The following is a 15,253-nucleotide window of genomic DNA, read 5'->3' as shown; positions in this document are numbered from 1 at the left end:
TTAAGTGGTTTTATTTTGAACATATGTTTTTGTATGGTTTTTAAAAAAATGAGTTGTTTGTCATATTTGAAATAATTTTGGAAAACTAACCCCGTTGTTCAGTTGTATGTTATGGAAAGAAGAATGTTATAACTACACCGAAGTCTACTATGCTACACTTGATCATGACCATTTTCTGAACGGAATTTCCTTGAAGAGAGAAAACCTTCAAACTTGAGTTTCCCAACAGAAGAACAAGATAACTGAAGTTTTGAAACAGAGAAGAAGATCAGCCAAATTGATGTGAAGAACATCTCATTGCTTTGCTTTGTATTATGAAATAAATTGTAGTTGTATTAATAAAAGAAATGTTAAATTGTTAAAAAATTAGTAACCAGGAGCCAATGGGTATTTAATCAATTTAATACCATACCTTCAAGTTTTAAATCATAAGTTTTGAGTCAAAATGAAAAGAAAATTTATATTTATTTAACATGAAATAAATTTGTTTGTTTTACACATTGAACTCTGGGAAACGATGAAACATCTTTCTATGGAACATCCTTTTATGAAATGGTAAGCTTTCTATGAAATGTTAAATTCTTTTTAAGTTTGTCACTTTTGAGTTTTTGTTTGACAATTTAAAACAATTTTTAATTACCTTTTGAGCCCAATTTTTACCAGCTAATTATTCAAAAATTAAGATATTATTTCGCAGTGAATTGAAGAAATGAATAAAATGATAGTTAAAATACATAATCAGTGAAAAACAAGACAAGTATAAGCTAAATTAGACATATCCAAAATTATTTGAGTTTTTGAAAAATTTTTAAATTATAATTAGTTTTATTTTACGTTTGTAAAATTTTATGATTTATTACACTAATACCTTTTGTTCTTTTAGATAAACTTTAATGTCCTTTTTGTATTTAAGAACGGGCAGATGTTGTATTGTGCTTTTTGGTTTATTAGTAGGTTTATGGTTTGATTTGTGATTTGGTGGTTTTCCTTGGTGCTGTTTTCCTTTTGTTTCCGCCTTTTCCCAGTTATTTCGTCAATTAGTTTCTAGTTTCTATTTCTCCAAATTTTAGCCGCTTATTGAAACCGCTTTTCCTCCTTTGGAATGTTATTGGTTCACTGCTGTTATCCCTGCCTAGGATTTTTACTCCCAACTCTCCTGATTTGTTGAAAGTTGTGCCTACCCCTGACCTCCCCCCGCATAGAAGTGTTTGTTTGCCCTTTGATCGGGGTCTCAGGAGAGGAAAAGGGGAAGTTTACCATCAAATAAAGTTTCCCTGGGACCCGTGTGCACTGCCTGAGTTCTATATTGCACCAAAACAATTGACAACTGGGATTGAATGAAGCTCCAGGGGGAACCTGCCGCCACCCCCTCTCTTGTCATCAGCTAGCCGGGAAGCGGCAGTCCTAGGCATGAAGATGCTCAGGATCTTCCACAGGTGCTCAGCAGGCAGTAGGATTGTGGCTGGATGTCACTCTGGAAATGCCAGTGGCTCAGCTGAGAGCTCTGGCAGTGACTGACACTGCACTGAGAGGGGCCACAGTCCTGCAAGGGTCTTTCATCAGGAGCAAAGAGCAGCCTGGAGGGTGGGCAATGCTGGATCTGTACCACTGCGTGCTCATCCTTCACCTGAATGTGGAGCTTCCCCCAAAGCTGCCATGGATCACTTTTTCTTTTTCTCCTCTTGGGTATATTTTGGAGCAGCTGTTCTATGTGGCTTTTGATGGTGATCCTGTGGCAACCAGCCATTTGCCTGCTGTGCTATCCTCACAACTAATACAAACTCTTAATTTCCGTTGGGTTTATTTGGGGTTTTTAATCTATTTGTTGCATCAGTTTGCATGGGTTTGTTTGTTTCTTTATTTGTTTGTGTTTTTGTCTGATTTGGTTTGTGTTTTTTGTTTACATTTTCATAAATGACTGGTGAAATTGACAAAGCCAAACTCAAGACAATGTAAACCAGGATCAGCTTTCCAGAAATTACTTTTGTCTGGGTTTAGCTGCACCCCCCAGGCTCAAGATCACTAGTATATTTTCAGGTTTTGCTCTGTGTATCAGCCTGCCCACACTCCACTTAGTGTTTCACAAATGGAGAAGACAATGGACATTGTGCCAAGCTTCCTTTCAAACAGAAAAACCTGGGTCAGCATGACAGAAAAGAAGAAACAAAAAATCACCAGTTAGAAGAGAACCAGTGTCCCACCATCTTCCTCTCCACTGTTATTAATTTTGTACATTTAGAGGCAAACGTGGGTCTAAAGCTTGCATCTCTCAGTTCCTGATGCTATTTGCTACCCTGCAGCCTTGACTGGCCCTGATGTGACTGACTGCTGGGCAAGTGGGACTGGGGATGCTCAGCCTGGAGAGAGGAGACACTGGGAGGCCTCACTGTGGCTCTGCAGGACTGGAAGGGTCCCGCAGGAAAGAAGGGGACAGAGTGTTCAGCAGGGCCTGTGCTGACAGGACAAGGGGGGATGGCTTTCAACTGCAGCAGGTTGATTGAAGCTGCATCTAGGGAAGCTGCTCTTTTCCACTGGGGGTGGTGGGGCACTGGCCCAGGCTGTGCACAGAGGCTGTGCATGCCCCATCCTTGGCAACAGGGCTCTGAGCAGCACGCTCTGGGGGAAGACTGCTCAGCTGGGAACAAGATGTTGTTCTTCAGGCTCCCTTGCAAGCCCAACCCTTCAGGGACTCCATCATTCCATGGTCTCCACTGTCCACTTCAGATGGAGCCTGGGAACTGTGATGTCACAGCCCACGCTCCAGCTGGAACGTCCAGCGCCCAGCAAAGGGCACAACACAACCCTTGGCCGCTGTGTTTGCACACTCTTCACCCTGCTCCTGCCCACTCTGCTTGTCACCTGCCCCCTGATAACCCCATCACTCCTGAAAGATCCTGAGTGCCTGGATTTTGTCATCCAGCCCTGCAGGATGCTCCCATTTGTCCTGAGAAAGGTATGGTGCCATTCCATGGAGGTGGACACTCCCCACCTGCCTGGGTGAACTGGAGCTCTGTGGGCATGGAGTGGGACAGGGACCCCACTCTGAGGTTTTGCTACCTCTGCAGGCTGTCCCAGACAGAGAGGAGGAGATGGAGGTAGATGCCAAGATTGATATGGAGGAGGAGATGGAGGTGGATGTGGATGTGGAAGAAGAGATGGAAGTGGATGTGGAAGAGTCCATTGAGGACATGGACATTGATTAAGAAGGTGAGGAAGAGGCCATGATCTTGGCATGAAGAGCAATGCCAGCAGCAGGACAGGCAGAGTGGGTCTCCTGCTGCCAGGCTGGGGCTGGGCTGGGTGCTCCCTGCTCAGGGACATTGTAGCCAGGGCACTGGATTCTGGTGGCCATCCACAGCCTGTCCTCTGCCTGCTTTGCTCCGCACAAGCTCCATGCCAGACCCAGCCAGGCTCAGTTCTGCTAGCAGAGTCCTGCTGCTGGGCCAGCTGTGCCAGCCTGGGGGCACATGCAAGAGCCCTCTGTGCCTGACTGGAGTGACCGTGGCATTTGCTTTTCTTCCAGGTGCGACGGACACCACAGAGACACCACCCTTTTGTATATATGTTCTGCAGTTTGTTGTTTTCCTTTAGAATATAGAGTTTAGGGCAATTTTTGACTTCTGTAAATACGTTTCCCATAGTTTTGCTCGGTAGGTTTTTCTGTATATATGTTCTATCGATTGTTGTTGTCACAAATATTCTTACAATGTAAATATCTTCTGTATTTTTGCTGCTGTTTTTCTGTAATAAACAAATTTTATTTTTCACACCCCAGTTCTCCTTGTATTTGCTTCAGGCACAGGCAGCATTTTGCCAAGTTGTAGTTTCCACCTGCTCCAGGTTCCCAGGGCTGGAGGTCAGAAGTAGATGAAGGGGAAAAAATCCACAATTAAGAGTGTCCATGACACCCAGAGCCAAAAGAAGCCCAGGGGATCAGGAAAGAGGGAAGCACGTGCTCCAAACAACAGCAGAAATGAAGTGAGAGCTCTGGAGGGAACAAAAGAAAGAGGCAGCCTGAAGAAAGGAAAAAACGTCTCCCCACAAGTTGTTTTGCTTTTTTTCATTGAGAGTCTCTTGTATCATGTGGTGGAAACCCAGAAAAATAAAGGTCAGGAGAAGCATGGTTTATGGGGAACATTGCTGCATAGTAGACAATCCTTGTGCAAATCAGTCCATGCAGCACTCACATATTGAATTGCTTCTCTTCCTGGGGATGCAGAGTTGCTTTATTTACTCCAAGCAAGATTTTCTCCCTCCTCCCTGGCAAAGAACAAGCTCCCATCCTGGCAAGCGCTCGCTGCTTTCCTTAACACTCATCACAGCCATGCTAAGGAGAGTGGAGCAGGTTAATTAATCACTTGTTGCAAGTTCTAAGTCCTTCTTAGATAAGGACCATGCTCAGCTGAGTGAGAGTGAAGCAAAATGGCAAGCCAGGAATACATTGCCCTGCACACAACATCCTCCATTCCCATGGATGGTTTCTCACTGGCACACAGGAGGAAGGAAGGAACCCAAATGCATCATTGTACATCAAGTCATACGTGTTGAGGGATGAACAGATCTCACGGGGATATGGAAACCCCCCCTGAAAACCAGTTCAGAGAAATCCTGAGCTGTTTTGTGGTCCTAGGCATGAAGATTTAGGCTCAGGATCTTCCACAGGTGCTCAGCAGGCAGTAGGATTGTGGCTGGATGTCACTCTGCAAATGCCAGTGGCTCAGCTGAGAGCTCTGGCAGTGACTGACACTGCACTGAGAGGGGCCACAGTCCTGCAAGGGTCTTTCATCAGGAGCAAAGAGCAGCCTGGAGGGTGGGCAATGCTGGATCTGTACCACTGCGTGCTCATCCTTCACCTGAATGTGGAGCTGCCCCCAAAGTTGCCATGGATCACTTTTTCTTTTTTTCCTCTTGGGTATATTTTGGAGCAGCTGTTCTATGTGGCTTTTGATGGTGATCCTGTGGCAAGCAGCCATTTGCCTGCTGTGCTATCCTCACAACTAATACTAACTCCTCATTCCCTGTAGTTTTATTTGGGGTTTTTGATCTATTTGTTGGACTGGTTTGCGTGGGTTTGTTTGTTTGTATGGGTTTTTGTCTGATTTGGTTTGAGGATTTTGTTTGCTTTTTTAGAAATGACTGGTGAAGTTTTCCAAACTCAAGAAAATGTAAAGCAGGCTTGACTTTGCAGAAGTTACTTTGGGCTGGGTTTAGCTGCATCCCCCAGGCTCAGGATCACTGGTATATTTTAAGGTTTTGCTCTGCATATCAGCCTGCCCAGAAGCTGCTTGGTGTTTCACAAATGGAGAAGACAATGGACATTGTGCCAAGCTTCCTTTCAAACAGAAAAACCTGGGTCAGCATGACAGAAAAGAAGAAACAAAAAATCACCAGTTAGAAGAGAACCAGTGTCCCACCATCTTCCTCTCCACTGTTATTAATTTTGTACATTTAGAGGCAAACGTGGGTCTAAAGCTTGCATCTCTCAGTTCCTGATGCTATTTGCTACCCTGCAGCCTTGACTGGCCCTGATGTGACTGACTGCTGGGCAAGTGGGGCTGGGGATGCTCAGCCTGGAGAGAGGAGACACTGGGAGGCCTCACTGTGGCTCTGCAGGACTGGAAGGGTCCCGCAGGAAAGAAGGGGACAGAGTGTTCAGCAGGGCCTGTGCTGACAGGACAAGGGGGGATGGCTTTCAACTGCAGCAGGTTGATGGAAGCTGCATCTAGGGAAGCTGCTCTTTTCCACTGGGGGTGGTGGGGCACTGGCCCAGGCTGTGCACAGAGGCTGTGCATGCCCCATCCTTGGCAACAGGGCTCTCAGCAGCACGCTCTGGGGGAAGACTGCTCAGCTGGGAACAAGATGTTGTTCTTCAGGCTCCCTTGCAAGCCCAACCGTTCAGGGATTCCATCATTCCATGGTCTCCACTGTCCACTTCAGATGGAGCCTGGGAACTGTGATGTCACAGCCCACGCTCCAGCTGGAACGTCCAGCGCCCAGCAAAGGGCACAACACAACCCTTGGCCGCTGTGTTTGCACACTCTTCACCTTGCTCCTGCCCACTCTGCTTGTCACCTGCCTGCTGATAAGCCCAGCAGTCCTGAAAGATCCTTAGTGCCTGGATTTTGTCATCCAGCCCTGCAGGATGCCCCCATTTGTCCTGAGGAAGGTATGGTGCCATTCCATGGAGGTGGACACTCCCGACCTGCCCGGGTGGGCTGGAGCTCTGTGGGGATGAAGTGGGACAGGGACCCCACTCTGAGGTTTTGCTACCTCTGCAGGCTGTCCCAGACAGAGAGGAGGAGATGGAGGTGGATATTGAGATTGATAGAGAGGAGGAGATGGAGACGGAGGGAGCAGACACTGGAGAGGAGGAGATGGAGGTGGATGTGGATGAGGAGGAAGAGATGGAGGTTGATATGGACGAGTCCATTGAGGACATGGACATTGATTAAAAAGGTGAGGAAGAGGCCATGATCTTGGCATGAAGAGCAATGCCAGCAGCAGGACAGGCAGAGTGGGTCTCCTGCTGCCAGGCTGGGGCTGGGCTGGGTGCTCCCTGCTCAGGGACATTGTAGCCAGGGCACGGGATTCTGGTGGCCATCCACAGCCTGTCCTCTGCCTGCTTGCACACAGAAGCTCCATGCCAGACCCAGCCAGGCTCAGTTCTGCTAGCAGAGTCCTGCTGCTGGGCCAGCTGTGCCAGCCTAGGGGCACATGCAAGAGCCCTCTGTGCCTGACTGTAGTGACCGTGGCATTTGCTTTTCTTCCAGGTGCGACGGACACCACAGAGACGCCACCCTTTTGTATATATGTTCTGCAGTTTGTTGTTTTTCTTTAGAATATAGAGTTTAGGGCAATTTTTGACTTCTGTAAATACGTTTCCCATAGTTTTGCTAGGTAGGTTTTTCTGTATATATGTTCTATCGATTGTTGTTGTCACAAATATTCTTACAATGTAAATATCTTCTGTATTTTTGCTGCTGTTTTTCTGTAATAAACAAATTTTATTTTTCACACCCCAGTTCTCGTTGTATTTGCTTCAGGCACAGGCAGCATTTTCCCAAGTTGTAGTTTCCACTTGCTCCAGGTTCCCAGGGCTGGAGGTCAGAAGTAGATGAAGGGGAAAAAATCCACAATTAAGAGTGTCCATGACACCCAGAGCCAAAAGAAGCCCAGGGGATCAGGAAAGAGGGAAGCACGTGCTCCAAACAACAGCAGAAATGAAGTGAGAGCTCTGGAGGGAACAAAAGAAAGAGGCAGCCTGAAGAAAGGAAAAAACGTCTCCCCACAAGGTGTTTTGCTTTTTTTCATTGAGAGTCTCTTCTATCATGTGGTGGAAACCCAGAAAAATAAAGGTCAGGAGAAGCATGGTTTATGGGGAACATTGCTGCATAGTAGACAATCCTTGTGCAAATCAGTCCATGCAGCACTCACATATTTAATTGCTTCTCTTCCTGGGGATGCAGAGTTGCTTTATTTACTCCAAGCAAGATTTTCTCCCTCCTCCCTGGCAAAGAACAAGCTCCCATCCTGGCAAGCGCTCGCTGCTTTCCTTAACACTCATCACAGCCATGCTAAGGAGAGTGGAGCAGGTTAATTAATCACTTGTTGCAAGTTCTAAGTCCTTCTTAGATAAGGACCATGCTCAGCTGAGTGACAGTGAAGCAAAATGGCAAGCCAGGAATACATTGCCCTGCACATAACATCCTCCATTCCCATGGATGGCGTCTCACTGGCACACAGGAGGAAGGAAGGAACCCAAATGCATCATTGTACATCAAGTCATACGTGTTGAGGGATGAACAGATCTCATGGGGATATGGAAACCCCCCTGAAAACCAGTTCAGAGAAATCCTGAGCTGTTTTGTGGTCCTAGGCATGAAGATTTAGGCTCAGGATCTTCCACAGGTGCTCAGCAGGCAGTAGGATTGCGGCTGGATGTCACTCTGGAAATGCCAGTGGCTCAGCTGAGAGCTCTGGCAGTGACTGACACTGCACTGAGAGGGGCCACAGTCCTGCAAGGGTCTTTCATCAGGAGCAAAGAGCAGCCTGGAGGGTGGGCAATGCTGGATCTGTACCACTGCGTGCTCATCCTTCACCTGAATGTGGAGCTGCCCCCAAAGTTGCCATGGATCACTTTTTCTTTTTCTCCTCTTGGGTATATTTTGGAGCAGCTGTTCTATGTGGCTTTTGATGGTGATCCTGTGGCAAGCAGCCATTTGCCTGCTGTGCTATCCTCAAAATTAATCCTAACTCCTCATTCCCTGTAGTTTTATTTGGGGTTTTTGATCTATTTGTTGGACTGGTTTGCGTGGGTTTGTTTGTTTGTATGGGTTTTTGTCTGATTTGGTTTGAGGATTTTGTTTGCTTTTTTAGAAATGACTGGTGAAGTTTTCCAAACTCAAGAAAATGTAAAGCAGGCTCGAATTTGCAGAAATTACTTTGGGCTGGGTTTAGCTGCATCCCCCAGGCTCAGGATCACTAGTATATTTTCAGGTTTTCCTCTGCATATCAGCCTGCCTAGAATCTGCTTGGTGTTTCACAAATGGAGAAGACAATGGACATTGTGCCAAGCTTCCTTTCCAACAGAAAAACCTGGGTCAGCATGACAGAAAAGAAGGAACAAAAAATCACCAGTTAGAAGAGAACCAGTGTCCCACCATCTTCCTCTCCACTGTTCTTAATTTTGTACATTTAGAGGCAAACGTGGGTCTAAAGCTTGCATCTCTCAGTTCCTGATGCTATTTGCTACCCTGCAGCCTTGACTGGCCCTGATGTGACTGACTGCTGGGCAAGTGGGGCTGGGGATGCTCAGCCTGGAGAGAGGAGACACTGGGAGGCCTCACTGTGGCTCTGCAGGACTGGAAGGGTCCCGCAGCAAAGAAGGGGACAGAGTGTTCAGCAGGGCCTGTGCTGACAGGACAAGGGGGGATGGCTTTCAACTGCAGCAGGTTGATTGAAGCTGCATCTAGGGAAGCTGCTCTTTTCCACTGGGGGTGGTGGGGCACTGGCCCAGGCTGTGCACAGAGGCTGTGCATGCCCCATCCTTGGCAACAGGGCTCTCAGCAGCACGCTCTGGGGGAAGACTGCTCAGCTGGGAACAAGATGTTGTTCTTCAGGCTCCCTTGCAAGCCCAACCGTTCAGGGACTCCATCATTCCATGGTCTCCACTGTCCACTTCAGATGGAGCCTGGGAACTGTGATGTCACAGCCCACGCTCCAGCTGGAACGTCCAGCGTCCAGCAAAGAGCACAACACAACCCTTGGCCGCTGTGTTTGCACACTCTTCACCCTGCTCCTGCCCACTCTGCTTGTCACCTTCCCCCTGATAACCCCATCACTCCTGAAAGATCCTTAGTGCCTGGATTTTGTCATCCAGCCCTGCAGGATGCTCCCATTTGTCCTGAGGAAGTTCTGGTGCCATTCCATGGAGGTGGACACTCCCCACCTGCCAAGGTGGGCTGGAGCTCTGTGGGGATTGAGTGGGACAGGGACCCCACTCTGAGGTTTTGCTACCTCTGCAGGCTGTCCCAGATAGAGAGGAGGAGATGGAGGTAGATGCAAAGATTGATATGGAGGAGGAGATGGAGGTGGATGTGGAGGTGGAAGAAGAGATGGAGGTGGATGTGGAAGAGTCCATTGAGGACATGGACATTGATTAAAAAGGTGAGGAAGAGGCCATGATCTTGGCATGAAGAGCAATGCCAGCAGCAGGACAGGCAGAGTGGGTCTCCTGCTGCCAGGCTGGGGCTGGGCTGGGTGCTCCCTGCTCAGGGACATTGTAGCCAGGGCACTGGATTCTGATGGCCATCCACAGCCTGTCCTCTGCCTGCTTTGCTCCACACAAGCTCCATGCCAGACTGTTGAGAGCTTTGTAACCAGCTAGCTCCGAGCTAAAGCTCACAGTGAGATTAATTTGACCAAGATAGAAAACGAGGGAGTTGCTATTCCAATTAAGCTGTGTCCTTGGCCCATGGATGAAGTAATGCACAGACACAGGTGGTGGACCGGCATAGCCTGGGAAAGTGGAATAGTTATACTAAAAACAGCACGTAGTTAGCTGATAACTAGTTAGCCAATGGTGAGCTGGGATTTTGCACTATGCATGAGCTAATTAAAAGGTGTATAATAATCGGTGATTCGGGAATAAAGACGAGACTTGTCGTTCATCATATGGTGAGCAAGTCTTCCTTCTCCATCAAATGGCTGTCCCCGACGTCGACCGTAAGACGACTACGGACGGATACGGCTGCCACGGATGGGGAAGTAGGAGTGGGTCTCTCTGAAGCAAGGGGGGGTACGGCAAACGAACCACTGCGTTCGCGGCCCTAGGAGCCATATAGGTGTTCCTAGCCTACGTGCTTCCGAAGCCTGTAAGCCTTGCAACAGCGCTGATTAGAAATGGAAAGGCAAGCAGCATATGATTTATTTATTTGCTTTTTAAAAAAGCAGCAGATTAAGGACATAGACTCGCAGAAAGAGCTCCCACAGTTGTTAGCTTACGGGTATGCACAAGGACTTTCTCAAGATCCTTGTACAGTACGTGAGTTAACAGAGTGGCGTAAGTTCGGGACCAGGAGGGCGGTTACGCGCGCCGCGGGAGAGCCCGGGGCAGACGCGGCGGTGAGAACGCGTATGGTGGCGGCGGCATGCTCGGTGCTGGCGGCGGTCCCAGCGGTGCAGTGGCGGAGCAGACCGAGCGCTGAGGCGGTGGCATGCTTGGTGCTGGCGGCGGTTACGTGCACCGCAGGTCCAGTGACACGCACGGTGACAAAAACTCGCACGGCAGCTGTCCGTGGGGAAAGCGCACAGATCGCGAGGGGGGTGCCGGCTAGGGCCAAGCCGGCCAAAGCGAGACGCGGCAGCCGAATACGTGGCAGCGATAAGCACAGTGCCAATGGTAGTGGCGGCGGACGCGCACCAGTAACGCGAAACCCGAAAGCTGGAGCTGGGAGGGCTTTTTCACTTTTTGCAAGTGCACAAGAGCACCAGCGGTGTGGGACATTCTCCTGCTGGCTGCGGGTGTTGGCGCAGAGCCAGGGGGAACCAGCCCGAGCGGAAATCCAGGCAGAGCAGAGCCCAAAGGAGATCGGGGCTGCGCGGGTTCGGGCGAGGGCATTCCTTTCTGCACCCCCGGGATAGCGCAGACTGAGGCTGTGCCGGAGCAGGCGGAGACGGGGCGCTGGCTGACATTCCTCAAGGCACCGCCCTGTCACAGCTGCCCGGCAACCACAGCAGCCAGCCCATGGCAGCAATTCAAACAAGTGTCTGAGAAAAAACAGGTCAGGAATTTTTCCTTCAAGATCAGGATAGAAAACTTCTGAAACTTCACACAGTGCATCATACAGCAGATGTTATACAAGGCATTTCACCCAACTGTTCCACAGACTTTACAATTAGTTTACTAGTTTTTTTTTTGTAAATGTGTTTGCTTTTCTAAAAGTGATTGAGTATTTGGGTTTGATGGCTTTAAGTTTGATGACTTTATTACCTTTCCCTTGCCTGAGGCAAGAACAACCTTTTAGGTCTTAGTCAACCTTAGAGTCTAAGTCTAAGTCAACTTTCTAGTTTCTGTTTGGACTACATGTGAGAAGATTTAAATTGTAATATTTCTGTATACTATGGGCTTTATAGTCTTTGCTCTCTTCTATTCATTAAGAGATGGCATTAGATAAATGGATGTAAATGTGCTAATTATTTTGTACTATCCTTATTTTAAGTGAAATTATTTGTGTTTAAGATTATCTGTCATCTTTCTCAGTTTTAAAATATCTATCCAAGATTCAAAGTTTTAAGAATTATTGATATTAAGTTTATAATCTTTGTTATTTCCAGTTTTTGTAGGTAATGCTCATAAATGGTGATTGTTGTTAATATTAAATGAATACTTTGAAAAGGTTGTCTTAACCCCTTCAAGCACTTCTTGTTAAGGAGTTTTCAGATTTTTGTAGTGTTTGCAGCTAACTTTCATGTGTTTTTCTATTTTTTTTGTGTGATCACCTGCAAGACACGTGTCTCTTCAGGATCCTGTCTTTTTATTTCCTAACTATTTAGATGTTTCTGAAGGTTTTTAGCCAAATCACCAGTTTTGTGGTTCTTTTAATTATTATTACAGGGATACTCCAGCAGGGAATTCAAGAAGTTTGCTGTATTTGGAAAATCTCTGTCTTGACAGAAACTTCAGAAGGATTCAGTTATTTGCTGGTTTGATTGGTTTGCAACCCTAAGGTTTCTTATAAGTAACAGTTGTTTTTAAAAGTCCTGTTTAAAAGGTGTGTTAAGTGACACTCACCAATTAGAGTTCGGGCTCTGGCCAAGTTCTAACTCTATTTGGATGGAGTGACTGATAATCAACCCAGATGTTTTCTGCATCAAAAAGTATTCAAGTCCTTTTGACTTGGCAATTTGACCATCTATGACGGCTGAGCCATTTTCAGAGGGAGTTGGGGGAAACATGAATCCGGACATGATTTCTCCAATTCTCTGTCATTTTAAAGTTTGTCAGCTGTCGCAGACTCTGGGATAAGAGTTCAGTGTTGTAGTGTTTAGTAATTTTTTGATTTTGTATGTGTTGTTGATTGTGTGTATTATCTAAATCAACTCCTAATTACTTTTATCTTAATATTTCTTTATGTAACATTGCAAAATGAAACCAGGACCCATTCTTCACCTCCAAGATTTTGACAAGATTCTTTAGTCCTGCAGGGATGTGGGATTTGTTTCTGTTTTAACAGGTGCCCTGTCTCAGCTTGAAAAGAAAACGGGGGAGCTCAGGGTATTGGAGTGGCTCTCTCCACCACTACAGCAACAGAGAACTTTGAGAATGAAAATTGAAATGATTGCATCCCTCATAAAGAAAGGACGTCTTAGAGCAATCCAAGTTACAGGTGCGGAGCCTTCCACAATACGATTGCCCATCAAAAAGGACACGCTTGACTGGTATTTGGTGAACTCTGGGGAGCTCCAGGAAGCCCTTTTAGGAGCTGGAGCTGTCGTGGAGACTGGGAAACTGCATCCTAGTCCCCTCCAGTGGATGACAGAATGGGACTGGATAACAAAGCCCATTCGGAGTCTGTCACCATTAAGGGGGGCTATCACGGCCTTTACGGACGCTGGTAAAAAGTCCAGGAGAGCAGCCGTGACATGGAAACAGCAAGGACAGTGGTGACAACATTTGTTAGATGCAGATGCCAGGGACAGTCTACAGACATTGGAACTTTTAGCTGTAGTATAGACAATGATGAATTTAAAAGGTCCTTTGAATATTGTGACTGACTCCCTTTATGTAGCAGGAGTAGCTGCCAGGGTACTATACTGTGGGAGGGGATATCTTTGTGTTTCCTCTCCAACAGGACCCTTGTGGATCCCCGCAAAGTGGACTCGAGCTGTACCAGATGTTGAGGACCGTCACGGCCTTGTCACCGGAGGACAAAGAGAAGGTGCACAACAAACTGACGCTGATATTGCGACCCTATTTGCAACGCCTCCAGCCCTACTCTAACGACGCGCGACGTGCCTGCGTTCATCTTCCTGACGATTGGATCGAGTGGTGTCAGGACCTTACAGTAGAAGTAAAAGCTCCTCAATCACAGCCATGCCTGGACTGTGGGGACAATAAATGCGCTGCATGGATCGCGCTAGACTGTGGAGGCTGTAATAAGGTGTTTTGGTTGGAGCAATCGACCATTCGGCAAAAACTGGTGCCCAAGCTGCCAAGTCTCCTGGAACTTGCAGAACTCGTGGCAGCGAGCACTAAGGGATTTTACAGGGCTTGATTTGGGAGGATCGTTAGGCTTATATGAAGCCCCGGAGCAAATTATCTTGGCATATGTTACTTAGCAACTTAAGACCTTGTGTGAGCGAGCTGAAACAGGTAGTAGTAGCCACACTTTTACCTGGAGGGGCAGCGAATAAGGCCATGAATTTGGCCAAGCAATTAGGCTGCTGGGCCAAAGACGAACTGAACGCCACCTCCCAGGTATTGGACATGCTGTCTCAAGATGTACAAAGTGTAAATCATGCAGTATTGCAGAATAGAGCAGCAATCGATTTCTTATTATTAGCTCAAGGCCATGGTTGTGAAGAATTTGAGAGTATGTGTTGTATGAATTTATCAGATCATTCTGTATCAATATGCTATAGAGATATTGTGTGATAGTATTGCTAATGTTTGTATTACCATGCTTGCATTACCATGCTTGCCTAATTGCATACAAAGAATAGTGAGTCAGATGATAGAAAGGGCTTAGAAAACAACACTTCTGGCCCAAAAAGAAAACGGGGGAAATGTTGAGAGCTTTGTAACAAGCTAGCTCCGAGCTAAAGCTCACAGTGAGATTAATTTGACCAAGATAGAAAACGAGGGAGTTGCCTTCCAATTAAACTGTGTGTCCTTGGCCCACGAATGAAGTAATGCACAGACACAGGTGGTGGACCGGCATAGCCTGGGAAAGTGGAATAGTTATACTAAAAACAGCACGTAGTTAGCTGATAACTAGTTAGCCAATGGTGAGCTGGGATTTTGCACTATGCATGAGCTAATTAAAAGGTATATAATAATCGGTGATTCGGGAATAAAGACGAGACTTGTCGATCATCATATGGTGAGCAAGTCTTCCTTCTCCATCACCAGACCCAGCCAGGCTCAGTTCTCCTAGCAGAGTCCTGCTGCTGGGCCAGCTGTGCCAGCCTAGGGGCACATGCAAGAGCCCTCTGTGCCTGACTGGAGTGACCGTGGCATTTGCTTTTCTTCCAGGTGCGATGGACATCATGGACAGAGATGCCACCCTTTTGTATATATGTTCTACAGTTTGTTGTTTTTCTTTAGAATATAGATTGTAGGGTTATTTTTGACTTCTGTAAATACGTTTCCCATAGTTTTGCTAGGTAGGTTTTTCTGTATATATGTTCTATTGATTGTTCTTGTTACAAATATTCTTGCAATATAAATATCTTCTGTATTTTTGCTGCTGTTTTTCTGTAATAAACAAATTTTATTTTTCACACCCCAGTTCTCCTTGCATTTGCTTCAGGCACAGGCAGCATTTTGCAAAGTTGTAGTTTCCACTTGCTCCAGGTTCCCAGGGCTGGAGGTCCCTGGCATAGCCACCCCAGGAGTGGGGGTCCCTGTGCACAGAGGGATCCCGCTGACAGAGGTGAGCCTCTCCTTGCAGTTTCTCTGGACACACTTGGGAGCTGTAGGGGCAAAGCCCAGCGTGCCCTGGCCCACGGATCCCATGTTGGAACAGGGCTG

The 15,253-nt window shown here is 47.0% G+C and overlaps 2 long non-coding RNA genes across 4 annotated transcripts; both read left to right on the top strand.

Annotated features, from left to right (window-relative positions):
• Nucleotides 1–2,809: 2,809 nt before the first annotated feature.
• Nucleotides 2,810–14,896, top strand: LOC135292638 (uncharacterized). 3 transcript variants are annotated; one of them, XR_010354858.1, is made up of 4 exons: nucleotides 9,269–9,456; nucleotides 9,525–9,666; nucleotides 12,116–13,439; nucleotides 14,756–14,896. It is a non-coding gene; the product is annotated as an uncharacterized LOC135292638 (long non-coding RNA). The 3 variants fall into 3 exon arrangements; XR_010354859.1 differs by lacking the exons at nucleotides 9,269–9,456; nucleotides 14,756–14,896 and adding an exon at nucleotides 2,810–2,953 and having other exon boundaries at nucleotides 12,116–14,726; XR_010354857.1 differs by lacking the exon at nucleotides 14,756–14,896 and having other exon boundaries at nucleotides 12,116–14,724.
• Nucleotides 6,017–6,932, top strand: LOC135292642 (uncharacterized). The gene is made up of 3 exons (XR_010354863.1): nucleotides 6,017–6,166; nucleotides 6,279–6,456; nucleotides 6,771–6,932. It is a non-coding gene; the product is annotated as an uncharacterized LOC135292642 (long non-coding RNA).
• Nucleotides 14,897–15,253: the final 357 nt, after the last annotated feature.

This window comes from Passer domesticus, unplaced genomic scaffold, assembly GCF_036417665.1.
Source record: "Passer domesticus isolate bPasDom1 unplaced genomic scaffold, bPasDom1.hap1 HAP1_SCAFFOLD_44, whole genome shotgun sequence".
NCBI lineage: Eukaryota > Metazoa > Chordata > Aves > Passeriformes > Passeridae > Passer > Passer domesticus.
The sequence above is the reverse complement of the archived record's forward strand: the minus strand, read 5'-3'. Positions and strand labels throughout refer to the sequence as shown.